Source organism: Alligator mississippiensis, chromosome 13, assembly GCF_030867095.1.
Source record: "Alligator mississippiensis isolate rAllMis1 chromosome 13, rAllMis1, whole genome shotgun sequence".
Classification (NCBI taxonomy): Eukaryota; Metazoa; Chordata; order Crocodylia; family Alligatoridae; genus Alligator; species Alligator mississippiensis.
The window spans coordinates 51,327,089-51,341,146 of record NC_081836.1 but is presented as its reverse complement, the minus strand read 5'-3'; the positions used below and the strand labels follow the sequence as shown (position 1 = coordinate 51,341,146).

Sequence of the window (14,058 nt, the reverse complement as noted above, 5' to 3'; positions counted from 1 at the left end):
CTTTCCCACCAGTTGGCCCACAAGACCCAGCACCTTGAGAGATCACACTGGTGATGTAGCCTTCTCCACCATCCTCGCCTCACAGCCAGGTGCTGATCCCTCTCGGTGATAGTGTCCCCCAACTTTTCTTTGCAAACACACCAGCACCTGTCCTCTCCCCTTTCTAGGAGGCAGCATGGCTTTGAAGACTGAGTGGGCACCTGACGCTCATGAAAAGCAAGAGGGTGGTGGAAGAACAGAGCAGTGAGACAAAGGGAAACAGGGAGAGATGGGGGGAAATAAATCAATAATGGATCAAAAAAGAATTCATGAAGAGGACAAGGTAGGGGCAGGGGCCGGAATAAAGAAGGAGTGCCCATCCAAAGGAAAGATGTGATGCCCTGTTTCCTCTTCTGTACAGTCATGGTGTTCTTAGCGGGGCTTTGGGAAGGCAAATATGAAAAGGGAAAGAATACGTACAGCCCTGAAAATGGCTCCCAACAGAGGGGGAATGGGGCCTACCCCCATTTTGGGTGCCTCTGTTTTTGAGGATCCAATTTGAGACACCACAGACAAGGTGTTCAGAAGCATTGAGCATCTGTGGCACCTGCTGACTCCTGTTGAAGCTAACAGTGCTCAGCGCCTCTGCAAATTAGGTGTCCGAACTGAAGCACCCCAAATGGAGGTGTCCAGAAGGCCGCCTTTCATGCGCAGGTCACAAGAGGCAAGCTGCTATCGCGTGAGAGTCTTGATGCAATGACAGCAGGGACATCCACGCTCTCTGTCACATGACCAAGCATATATTCTGCAGGGCTCAAGGAAACCCAAGGTGTCGGATGGCTTGGAGCTAAACCAACCCAACGGCTCCGGGACACTTCCTGTTAGGCACAACTGCCTTCTAATAATAATTTAAAAAATCAAGTGGGGATTATGGGATGATGATAATCCTCATTATCCTCCTTTCATCAGTGAAATTAGCCACCCCAATAATCCCCTGATAGCAGCTCCAGCAGGGGGGAGATAAGCAGCAGCAACAAAAGGAAGTCAACCTCTCCACAACAACCTCCAGAGGGATAAGGATTCCTATGCTGCCAGCCAACATACATAGGGATCTGTGTAGCAGTTGCACCAAGGAGAGGCATCTCCTCGCCCGCCCAGCCAGTCACTGTCTGCCTACTCCGTTGTGCCCCCAAACCTCAGCATACACCGGGGCGGGCAATTATTTTGGGCGAAGGGCCACTTACTGAGTTTTGACAAGCCATTGAGGGCTGCACAACAGGCAGCCAGGGGCAGATAAATATTAATTTTCTAAATTTTTTAGGGGCCCCGCGGGCCGAATAGAATGGCTTGGCGGGCCGCATCTGGCCTGCGGGCTGCATTTTGCCCACCCCGGCATACACCAATGTAAGAAAGTAGGGCCGGGATAGCTATGGCGTCTTCACTCACCCCGTCCCTCCAGGCTTCTGTACAGCGGGGAAGCTCACCCATAACCACCGCTTGGGCCATCCATACCTTCCCCATGCCCAGCTTCCCTAGCCCTCCCTGGAATGTCTCCTATTGGGAGACACCAAGTCTAAAATAGCTATGAATTAGTGCCTCCAGCTGGGGCTACTGGGCACTGGGTTAACTACAACTGCCCCACAGCCACAGCCCTGACAATACAGGCAACCCCCACTTAGCGCTCTTATTTGGTTCTTGAAAACATGAGCATTAAGCAAAACTGAAAGTATTTGACAACCCAAAACGGCGACCGCAATTGCTTTTCATGACCCACGATAGCAACCGTGAGCATTACAACAAAACTTGCTGAGCACTAAGTGAAATCAGGTATCAATTTAAAATGAGCGTTATAGAGAAATAGCGTTAAGTGAAATAGTGTTAAGCGGGGGTTGCCTGTACTGTCTCCTGAGCCTCCTGTTGGAGAGGCTGTGGCTGCAGTAAGTGAATATCTACCTTTGCAAACCCAGCCAGTGCTCCTAATACTACTCCATGCACTGGAATGAGTCCTTCACATCCCCGGTTAATGAGAATAGTGGTATAGAAGAGTGAAGTGAAGGGAAAGTACAGTATTACGAGACATGATAAAGGGGGTTGGGGGTAACTTCCCCACACCACCATCAGTGAACTCGGCTGACATTACCAAGTACCTGCATAGCAAGGACATGCCAAAAAGGATGTGCCCTTTCTGGTGTTCAGACAACTCTCACCATCGTCCTCTATCTCTCTCCCTAACCCTCTTCCTGTGCTCCACTCCTCTCCCATTCTTCACGCTTTCAGTGGAAAGGGAAGGTTATATGCAGCTGGAATTAACCCAGAGCACAAATAAGGGGCCAGGACACTCGCGGTTCGGGTGCTCGCTCAGAAAGCCCATCTCCCGACTCAGCCACCTCCCAGTTGTATGAGTTGCCAGAGCTCAGGCCATTGCAACCTCCCCAGAGAGGGGCTCATGAAGAGGTAGGATACACACCCCTTGGGAGGGGTTCCTGTTTTGAGGGAAGACGGAAAGGACACAGATGGGGCCATCGGGGATGTGCTGTTGGCCCTGCTAATAGAAACCCTCTGTATAAACAGGGAGAGGATCCAGCCAAGATCAGAGATGGTTTTTCTTTCAAGAAAATTAAACATTTAAAACATTTGAGAACATACGCCCTCACCCCCTGGACAGTAATTAACTTCTTCCTGTGCAGAGCACAGAGCAGTTTCCAAACACAGAGCTAGATGGATTATTTTTCAAAGGAAATGTTGTTGAAAGAATCTTCTGTTATGCCCGAAAGTGGGAAAACCATCGGTGACCTAGGAAGAGCGCGCTTGATATATGCATCATGCTCTGAATACCTAAGCTGGGGTGGCATTGATAGGAGGTGGAGTTGAATGCAAGGCAAGGGGCAGGGAAGGGAACGTTAGCTCTGGTGAGTTTATTATGTACCCAGTGAATTTGCTTCTGTGCTGCACTGAATAACTGGAAAGTGCCTGTTGAATCACTACAAGGCTGTATAAACTGATGCATGGAAAACCAGTCAGCATAAATCATTACAGGATGAATTTGTTACTTTTCCACTGTATACCAAGATGGGGAAGTTTGCTTGACATAAGAAAGAGAGCCCCGTTCCTGCAGAGAGGTTCAAGTATGAAGAGCTCAAAGGGAGTTGAAGCCTATGTTCCAGTCTGACCCAGTCTCTACCAAGTAGAGGCTCGGAGCAGGGCAATCCCCACACAACAGAGAAGCAGCATACAAGGAAACCACAGCCAGAGCAACGGGCAAGATGCCTGCAGGGGAACTTCACTGCTAGGGAAGCAGTCTGGTGAAAACAAGGGGTTTCCCATTGTGTTCCCAAAGTCTAAAGCAAGAGAGCAGCCAGATGAGGCACACAGCATCGCTTTCACAGCGGAGCTGGCCAGAGGTCAACAGTTGTGCTTTGCCACAACTTTGGAGGGTTTGACACTGGGTTTTATTTCACACTGGAAAGAAAACAAAACTTTTCCAGTGTTTTTGTGGAGCAGGCTCGTGCTGGAGCCGAGGTGTGAGTTGGGTGTTGAGCTCTTTCTCACGTCAGAAACAACCAGTGGAGATCAATTCATTTGCCTTCCCATTAAGAGTTTTGAAATAGATGAAAAACTTCTCAGCTTTGACAAAGCAGCAGATTTGCATGAAAATCCCTCTTGTCCAAATACCTCTTGGCTGAGCAATTCTCGGTTGCAACTGTGGTCTCAACAAACCACCTGTACAGGAATGCCGCGGCTGTCTGTACACACAGACCAACTCATTGCACAGCTCCCTGGTTCTCTACACCCCAGGGAGTAGCCACTCCAGAGATGGCATCATCCACTGTAGGGAACTCCAATATAGTTATTGCTTGGCTTTCTCGGGGGAGCTAGTCACTGAAACCGCCCGTGGAGGCAAGATAGTACCAATGGACCCCATGTGCCAACACCAGGATTTGCGCTGGCAGAAGCTGGCATCTTCTTCCTTCCTTTAATCACACATACACAGTTACGTGCCACTTCGGTCTTTGTTTAACTAAGTGGGATAGATTCAGGTTTAATTACTTTTTCCTCCAATACTCTGATCATATATTCTTGTTCTCCAAACAATCTCCCTGCAGCCAGACAAGATTTCTCTGGTGATTAGGTGCCTGGACTTGAACACAAGCTAAATGCTACCTGCAATACTGCAGATGCTGTGTCCTTGGTTGGGAGAACAGGGAATACATCATAGGAAAGAATAGTTCAAAGAGAGAAAAAAAAAAAGAGCACTGCTTGGGGCTGGGCCTAGGTGCCTTGAGAGGGAGGGCATTGTTTTAAGAGGGGGACAAGAAAGAAAGAAAAGAAAAATAGAAAGAAAGGAAGAAGGGGCCATTCGGATAAGGAACAAGGCTGCTCTGTGCCTGGGAGTCTATACACGGAGCACGGAGGAAGGGACCCTGTATTGTTGACTGTGAAAGTGTTGCAAGCTGATCACCTTTGGCTGCTTGCTCAGTGCTCTCTCACGGGGTATTGTATTCCCAGTGCCTGCAGGCAACTCTCTTCTGTCTCTTTCTTTTCCTCTCTCCACCATCTGCCATTGCAAATTCCATCAAGCTTCTCCCCTGCAGGAATAAAGTTTCAGCCTTTTGTAGAAACAAGTGTGAGAGAAACCCAACCTGCGATCGCTGGGGGGGAAAGGGTCAGACAATGGGCCCTGGGATATTCACTTAAGAGCCGGCATGTCATCTGTTCCTGCGTCACTGAACAGGGCTCCACTGTATTCTGGTACATTTTCACCCAGCGCATGGGAGACGGGTGGCTTTACCCCCTCTTCTTGACTTCAGTCCAGGAGGTGAAAAGCCAGCACCCCCAGCTGTTGGGCAGCAGGCTCTGGGCTCTCCAGGCCTAAGGCTCTGTGTATCGGTCCCTTCATCGAACGCCCTTCTTTTGACGGAAGGATGTGGAATGCCAGCCTGTGCCTGCAGCATGATCCAGTTCCCTTGTATGGCTGGAAGAGTCGACCACGCAGTCCATGCTAATCCCACTGTTTCAAATTACAAAGCCACTGGAATCCCACAGAGCCACCTCCAACGAGAAGACGGCGCTGGAGACCTGCTTTGAAATCTACACAGGAGTGTCTCCAGCAGGCAGCTTTTAAAACAACAGCTGGAAACCTTCCCAGCGGGGCACAGTGCGGGATGCTGGCGTTTGAATGGGAAGGATGAACAATGGACAGTAATTCCCTCTGTGGGCGGGAAAGGGAGTCAGACCAGCAGTGTCGCAGGCTCACCCACAGTTTACCAGGCAATCAGCGCAGGTGACATCTGAAGACAGAGATGGTTCTTTGGGTAAATCTGGTCTCTTTTTATTAGACCGACTCAAATTGTAAGGAAAATTCTTCTTAGCAAGCTTTCTGGCAGAGGAAGCGTCTGCAGATGGTCTGCATGTGCAGATGTTTCTCAGATCATCTACAGACACTTCCCGCTTTCTCCGCCTGATGAAGGACGTTTGTGCCCGAAAGCTTGCTAAGAAGAATTTTTCCAGCTATTTGAGTTGGTCTAAGAAAAGATATCAGATTTACCCAAAGAACCTTGTCTGCCTGTGTCCTTAGACCAACACAGCTACAACCTACACCCCCGTAATATCTGACTCACTTTTCCCTCCTCACTCATCAGCTCTTCCGCTGCTAGCTGCTCAGGGTAAATACCCAAAGGAGTATGGGTTAAGAGCGCTCTGCACCTCCCTTCAGCTCTCCTGTGAAATATGAACTTTCATTTCTACCTAGGAGAACTTTTACAGTCTCTGCTCTCTCCTGTGCCTGATGAAGGGTGAGTGTGCCGGAAAGCTTGCAAATAAATACAATAATTTGTTTGCCAATATCTAGTTGGTCTAATAACAGATACCACCTCTTCCACGAGTTTTGATTCCCTGCACCTCCCTTTGCATACATGAAATGGTCCCTTTGTGTACAGCCTGGTCTATGAGGGGAGATAACATCTCACGTTCCAGCATCAGCTGTAATGCACCCAGTTGTCTTGAGCCAATAGGCAGAACTGTGCTGATAGTGGGCTCCTGTAAATACACAGCAATATCAGGGCCAGCTCTATTTTCCTAGCTATGTGAAAGCTGGGGGGGTTGCGATCCAGATGTTGAGCTTAGCTTAATGTAAAGATACTGCTGACCAAATTCTGGCCCAGGTCTATATTCTGACCTTCCCAGAAGGTCAAGGGTGTGTGTAGCCAAGGGCTCGAGGCAAGCATGTCTCTAATAACAGCAGTGATTATTCACAATTTGGCCAAGCAAGTCAGCTCAGCTTAGAATTGTAGAAAATCAGGGGTGAAAGAGACCCCAGGAGGTCATATCTAGTCCAACCCATGCTCAAAGCAGGACTGTTCTCAACTAGATCATCCCGGCCAAGGCTTTGTCTAGCTGGGTCTTCAAAACCTCCAGGGATGGAGACTCCACCACAGCTCTGGGTAACCTGTTCCAGTGCTTTATTACCCTCCTAGTGAGAAAGTTCTTCTTAATATCCAACCTGAACTTCCCTTATTGCAACTTGAACCCATCGCTCCTTGTTCTGTCATCTGTCACCACCGAGAACAGTCCAGTTCCATCCTCTTTGGAAACACCCTTCAGGGAGTTGAAAGCTGCTATTAAATCCCCTCTCGGTCTTCTCTTCTCCAGACTAAATAAGCCCAGTTCCCTCAGCCTCTCCTCATAAGCCATGGGCCCCAGCCCCCTTCATCATCAACTTAATGTTCCCCCTCCCCCCACCTACCTGTTTCACACCTATTGTCTCCCATTCCCTCCGATCCTCACTGCTACACATTTGCATTTTCACAGACATGCATTTTGCAGATTGGCTTTTTTTCCACCATAAAGAACACATAACACCAGCAGACTCTCCCCTATGCCTGAAGAAGGGCGTTTGAGCCCAAAAGCTTGCGAAGAACAATTTTTCCAACTATGTACTTGGTCTAATAAAAGATATCACATTTACCCAAAGAACCTTGCCAGTCCTCTAAACATTTTCATTGCCCTCCATTGGACTTTCCAATTTGTCCACATCCTTTTTGCAGTGGGGGACCCAAAAGTGGACACAGGACTCCAGGTGTGGCCTCACTGGCATATATATGCCATCTCTGTGTTTAGCAAGGGTATGGCTGGATTCAGCACCTCCACACCTTCTCCAGTAGCCTGGGAACGGCATAGAGCTTGCCTGTTTGCTCCACTTCCCATTAGCATCTCCTAGTCCTTGATGTGTCTGTCCTCCTTTGAGGTCACTCCAGTCGCTAACAATAAGCGTCTCAGGGGACACAAGGGCACTGCCTGCAGGCTGATCCAGTTCTTCATGGGCTGTAACTCTCTAGGTAGAGTCAGTCAGGTCAGTCAGAGGATGACAGAGCAGGACCATCAATGGGACAAAGTTGGTCATGCTCAGCAACATTCCTGCCTTCAAAAGGCCCCTGGGTACAAAGGCCTCAGTGGACCACGGCCCAAAAAGATCACATTACTCCGGGGCCTTTGTACACGTAACAGCCATGACAGAGCAGCAGAAAACTATTATAGTGTGTGCGACTGAGCGGCAGGGTCAGAGGAGAAATGATCTGCCTGTGCTCGGCCCAGAATTAATACCGTGAGTAGATTAACGACGCTCAGTGCTTTGAAGAAAAGAAAAAGGAGCCGGGAGACTAATTGGGAAGTTACGCACAGAAAAGTCTGTGCCTAATCCCCCCCCCCCCTGCCTCCATCAAGGCTCTGGAGAATGATGACTTTCCCTAATAATCTCTGACCCCTTACGCTGGGCCACTAGTCCCCCCCAGGGCTAGATATGCATCTACCCAAGGCCTAGAATTTGAACACTTCACTGCTACTTACTCATCCAACTGCGTTCTCCCTTCTGGGCGGTTCGGATGCCACAAATCCCTCTCGGCTTGCTGACAATGTCACCGAATCTTCGGTTGTGCGAGGGCCAGAATGGAGGGCTAAAGTGTGACTCAGCTTGGAGAATATTACAGATGCAAATCTCTGGAGACACATCACAAGGAGAGAGATCTAAAGTGTCCCTGCCAGAGAGAGAGCCAGCAGGAAACCACATCTCAGTAAGACAGGGATTGGGGTGAGCATCAGCTGGAGCGGGTCCAGAGGGAAGGTCAGATGCCAGAGACATTGTGCAGGGAACAGCGGTATGGTCTGGGCAGAACCTATAGGTGAGAAGCAGGAGAGAGGCAAGACTCAGACGCCTCCTACAATACAAGCCTGGGAGATACAGAGAATAATGGAGTTTGAGCGTATGGATTTAAGATAATTTCTGAGGGAGGATAAGGGACTCCATTTGGATTGTGCTGGGATTAAATTAGCAGCAAGACATCCAGGAAGAGCTATATAGACAGGCTAGGAGGTGGGCCTGCATGGAGCAAGACAGCTCAGTCATGGCAGAGTTGAGAGGTGCTGCTATAGGGATGAGTATTTAGTGATAGGAGAGATTGCTTAGAGAACAGGGCAGGGAGATAGAAAGAGAAGGAAAGGGCCTGTAGAGCATGGTGAAATCACGATGGAAATGGAGAGCAGGAAGGAGGATGAGCCACCAGAAGCAGCAAGGGAAGAATGGCGTGGGAGGCAGAGGATGGCGTGGCACCAGCCGGGGAAGAACAAGCTGCTGGGGAGTGTTCAGCAAAGGAGGCAAAGGAGGATGAAAGTGGAGTCCAGACTCTGACACCCAGCCACTCGAGGCCCTCTTTCAGGGGTGTGAGGAGGGCAGAAGCCAGGATGGAGCAGGGGGGACAGGAACAGAGGACAGCAGTTGTCTCTACCCATTCCCCTTCTGCGCAGGCTGCTCCTTCTGGGGGCACTGGACTGACCACACAGATAGCCTCGTGGCCCAGCCTGCATACCCAGCATGCCACTTGTCATTCCAGCACTTGAGGCCTCTTGATGCCAGGGGCTAAATGGAGAGCTTGAACACCACCCGTAAGCCCTGGCACGCTTGTGCCTTAGAGCCAAGTGTTGCCTGAATAAACCCTGCCTGTTTGCACAGCGGCCAGAGGTGTGTTGGACACAAGCCCAGATCATGTAAGGCCCGACTGTCTGCTCGTCTCTCCTCACGCAGCTCCGAGCTGCTCCCACTTGGTGTTTGTGTCCTGGAGGAAACACGCGGGGACTTGGCAGAGAGCGACAAGGCAGGTAACTCCCCTAGGGCCTGTCTCCACTTGCAGTTTGTTCTGTGCTCCCTCAAGTGGTTTGGCATTGGAGAGAGCTGTGAGCACAAGCAAAAGCACATTCTTTCCTTGTTGCACATCCTCTGATGTTTGCATGCACAAAAGTAACCCCACTTTGGAAGTGGGTTTGCTGAGACCAGAGGCGAGTGTACCCACATCAAAGGAGGAGTGCCTGCGTCCCCAGTCTAGTCTGCCTGCTAGTCTGGTGTCCTCCACTGCCAGCTCTCTGGGTCCACCTGTCCGCTTACCTGGTCACTGCTCCGGGAACATCCTTACTGGTTGTCCCCTCCCTGCTTAAATGCCAGGTGCTGTCTTTTGCAGTTTTAGCCCATGATGAACTGGCGTATTTTGTAATATTCCTAAGTATTCAGCAGTCACACCTCATGATTTGCTGGACTTCATTGCTTTCTGGAGGCCAATCTGACTTGAACATAGGTCTACAAGCAAGGTTTGAGAGACAAGCAGGATAATGGATCCATCCCAGACCCTATCCAGAGCTAGAGTAAGACAAAGCAGCCCCGGCTGGACTAGAAGGAGGCTAAGGACCATAGGAGCTCACCCAGCCTTTAGCAGCCCTGCTGCTCCCCCACTGCATTTTTGGGATACATCGATCACACCATAATGATAAGATCTCATCAATCTGGTGCATCCTGAGGCGCACACAGTCAGTATTCAGCACCCCTCCGTCCTAAATCACAACCAGCACATCGATCCAAAGAGGGAGAAACCCAGACTGAGGAGGGGACTGATTCCACCGGGCACTGAATGCCGTATTGCAGCAAAACCGTTTGTCAGGATCTGAACTGTTTGGTCCCATAAGGATATCACGACCCTCTCTCTGCCTTCCACGTGTTTTTAATAACCCTCTCACACATCTGTTCCTCAGCATGGAGGCTGTGCCACCCATATATAAATTCTCCACCTCTTTGTAAAAGATGCAAATGGCAACTTAAATTTTCTGGGTCTCTCTCCCTTCCTTACACCAATTCATTTATCACTCTGTTCTCCACCCACTTGACCTCCTGCCCCAAAATGGTGGCCCTGTGTGGGCTAGCAAGGGGTCTGAAGGGAAAGCACTTTTACTGTAGCCGCCCATACAGAAAATAAAGACACCGGAATCGTGTTCTTGGCTTATGGTTTCATTAACGTCCTCAGCTTTGAGCCAGCATGGGTGTTTATAAGGTAAATCGCCCAACTCACCCCAGGCAGACATTTGCAAATGAAAGGGATTTCAAGGGGCACTGTAATTAATCTTCCCCCTTCCCCCTGCCCCCAGATATTCATTTTGGAGTAGACTTTATGGTTTTAACACCCATGGGCATTAAAAACGAGGTCAGAAGCCAAAGGCGATGCACTAATTTGGCATGGCAGTTGTCACTCACTTGGCAATACGCACCTATCTGTTGGGTCCTCCCACCGAGTAGAGTTAATCGTTCCCTTTTGGGAGGCTTCCTTCAAAGGAAGAACTTGCAAAGTATAGTGTGCAGAAGTGTGGCAGCCATAACTCACTTCTCCCTCAAACCCACTCTTTTCCTCCACCCACCATCACGCTGGCAACCTGAAGTATGTACATGGTGACCTTCATGCTCTTTAGCTACCACTGTCCTCTTGACACCACCCATTACCTACATTAAATAAACCTGTTGCCTCATGAGTTGCACTGACTGCCTGCTGCAGACCTGTGGGTCCCACACAAATAGGGAAGATCTCAAAAATGTCTCACCACTTCCAAGCGCCTCCAAGACTGGAGAGACTTTATGGGAACAGACTTCCAGAAATCAAGGGAAAAGCCACATTGTACCCCTCTTGGTATGGAGACTACAATTTGGACAGGAACTGCGTGTTTCTTTCGTCTGTTTTTTCCCCATAGCACCAGTCTGATTGAGCGGCGAAAGATAAGGATGGGGAAACGGCCAGTTGATTACAGACACAGCTGGCAGGGATGATGGATAGGCAGACAACCCCCACCGAGCACACGGCCTTTAAATCTTCTCACAGCATTCTGAATGCACAATAAAGTTTTTACTGCTGACACTGGAGCCCCACTAACCTCACTTCACTGTGATTTATTAAAAAAAGCATTGAAAATGTCTCTCCATTGCACACAAAGTATGATAAAATCCCCATCAAAAGTATGACAAAATGCACACATGAATCATGGAAAAGCCTCCTAAGGGAGCCATGCACTAAGCCTGAGGAATGCTTTATACAGAAGCCGGCACGTTATTCACAAGCGACCCCTAAACTTGAAGTCAGGACATAATGCACCCCTGAGCATGTGCCCTGGAAAGGATGATGCTTTATCTATTTATCTGTTGAGCCCACATGCCCACTCTCTGCTTCTATCCCATGCAAGGCTCTCTCCTTTTATCCCACAAAGGTTGTACATAACAAAGCATACAAGTATTGTAAGAGGCAGGTATTTCTCAACAGCCTCCAGCCTTGACTTCAGGCTCCTGTGTTGACCTCCCCATCTTCTTAATGCATAAACCACCATCATTCTGCAATTGCCATTCTTCAGGCATGGTTTCACAGTTGCTATCCAAGTGCCCTCTACAAAGCTTCAGAAGTCAGGGAAGCAGAGGATAGTCAGGTTCTTCCCAAATGGCTGGAGGAATGGCAACGCCATCAGTATCCACAGAGACCTCAGGTGAAAAAAATCTGTTTTCCACTAGAAAAAAGTCCAGCATTTCTAAGGACCCCAGAATTAAAATGAACCTTTATAGATAACCCCACATGAACACTGGCAAACCTTCCAAGGAGACCGACAAGACCTTGCAACACATGGGGAATGATCCCTTTCTGTGGATGAACTTGTAGGACTGGCAAGGGGGGCAAAGGATGGGTGCATGGATCCTATCATTCAGGAACCCCAATTGTGCAAGCCCATTCATAACTTATGCTCAAGACCAGGGGAACAGCACCTTCCAGACAGTGATCCTCACCTCCATCACAACAGTCCCAAAGCCAAGTTAGTTTCTGGCTTGTAGCCATCACGGCAGCAAGCTTCCAGATAGCAATACCATATGCTTCTCTTTGCTGAACAGAGCTCTTGTTCTGGAGATTTGCCACTAGCAGCTCCAGCTTTGCATGGATTTTGAAGCTAGCCATTTCTGACCTTCAGAAGATCTGTAGCCCATCCTGGCCTGCTTTGCTCTCCTGTCCTATGAGACACAGTGTCAGAGAAGTGCTCAGTTCCAGTTTCCTGCCCATCTTCAGTTGCTCTTATCACCCTCGTGCTGATGTGAGAGATACTTACTGTCACCCATGAAGATCGCTGAAGTTTCTTCCTGCTTCATGGAAGGCCTTTGGCATGGGAGCTGGCTCTCAGAAGCCAGACAAATGATGGGATGAGTCTGACCCTAAGCTTCAGAATCCCTTTGACTTCCATTAGGCATCCCACAAGGCACAGTGCCAAGTATCCCATAGCGGCAGAGCAATGCAGCAAGGGACACCTGACTGGAAGGCCAAGCACCCATTTTGAAACATCACGGCACTGCATAACTGCAGAAGGGCCTTGATTACAGGGTCACAACCTGGTGTCTACAAAGCATCGGTGCAACACAGAGTTGCGGATCACTTACATGCAGTTCACCAAACCTGCGATGAGTGTCGAGTGTGAACCTGCCCTCCTGGATTCTGACTTCTGCCCATCCCAGCAACACCACCCAGAGAGGAAGGACCAGCACTTGTAGGGGTCAGAAACTCCATCTTCCCCAGACTTGAGTTGGTCCTGACCAGCCGTCATGTCAGGTACCAAAGGACTGGACTGCAGTCCCTCTCCAGGCATTTCTACAGCTCTCAGTAAAGGGCCAGGTTCTCCAGCTGTAGCAGACAGTCTCTTTGGAGCCAGAGCAGGAGGGAATGATTAATACCAGGGGAACAGGCACATAGTCCAGCGCTGTAATGGAGTTAATGAACTGCTTCTTTCCCACTCTAGCAGTATTTGTTTTCCATTGCCGGCAGAACCTCTAAACCCACTGCTGAACCCATTCATTGCTCCCAAAGAGACACGAGTGCTCTGAAGATCAATTTAGTCCTGTCCTTTACAGCAGGAAAAGTACTTAAGCCTTTGGAGGTGTATCAGGGCCACTGCAAGCAGGAAAGGAAAATAAACAGGCGTAGAGCTCTGGGCAAGCTCTTACTCTTGGAAAAAAAGATCCTAAAGGTCAACTTTTCCCATCCCTGCCTTCAGAGCTTCCACTTACAGAGATGAGCACATCTCTGTAGCAGTCCTCATCCTACTTAACTGTCTGAGCCATCATATAGGGGGGTTATGCAATCTGTATAAAAATAATGACCTTAGATTGCAACAAGGCAGATTTAGGTTGGATACGAGGAAGAATTTTCTAACCATGAGGGTAGTTAAGCACAGGAACAGATTCCCTACAGGGCCTGTGGAAGCTGTCACTGCACACTTTTAAGTGCTGGTTAGACAAACATTTGTGGAGCATGGTTTAAACAGGAATGAGCAAGCCTTGAACAGGATCCCATTCAGCCTTATTTTTCTGTGATCTTGTACCCATTGGCTCGAGGACTACACTTTCTGGTATACTCTGAACAGAGATGAATATGCAGAGTTTGTGCCTAGTACTGAATACAAATAAGCAATAGAGCATTGAACTTTGTATAGACTTTCTGGCTGTTGTTCCTGTTCTTTGTTCTCATATTGGCACGGACACAGCTGAAACCCTAAAAATCTAAGACAAACACATCTGAAAGCCATACACGGTAAGTTTTCATTTTTGCTGCCCCCCTTTCTCCCAAACTCTGACCCCAGAAAGACAAAACAAAACTGTTTCTTGCAATAGCATAAAATGGACTGGCAGCCACTGGACGGCACCCGACCTGAAACTGAACTTGCCACCCTTTGGTGCTGAGCAAACTCCTCTTCCAG

The 14,058-nt window shown here is 49.0% G+C and overlaps 1 long non-coding RNA gene across 2 annotated transcripts in view; it reads right to left on the bottom strand.

Annotated features, from left to right (window-relative positions):
* Positions 1 to 13,682, bottom strand: part of LOC109284927 (uncharacterized) — a 38,643-nt gene extending 24,961 nt beyond the window's left edge. For both annotated transcript variants that reach the window (XR_002092551.2, XR_009456227.1), the window contains exon 1: positions 12,746 to 13,682. This is a non-coding gene — a long non-coding RNA (uncharacterized LOC109284927). The remainder of the gene's footprint in view (positions 1 to 12,745) is intronic.
* Positions 13,683 to 14,058: the final 376 nt, after the last annotated feature.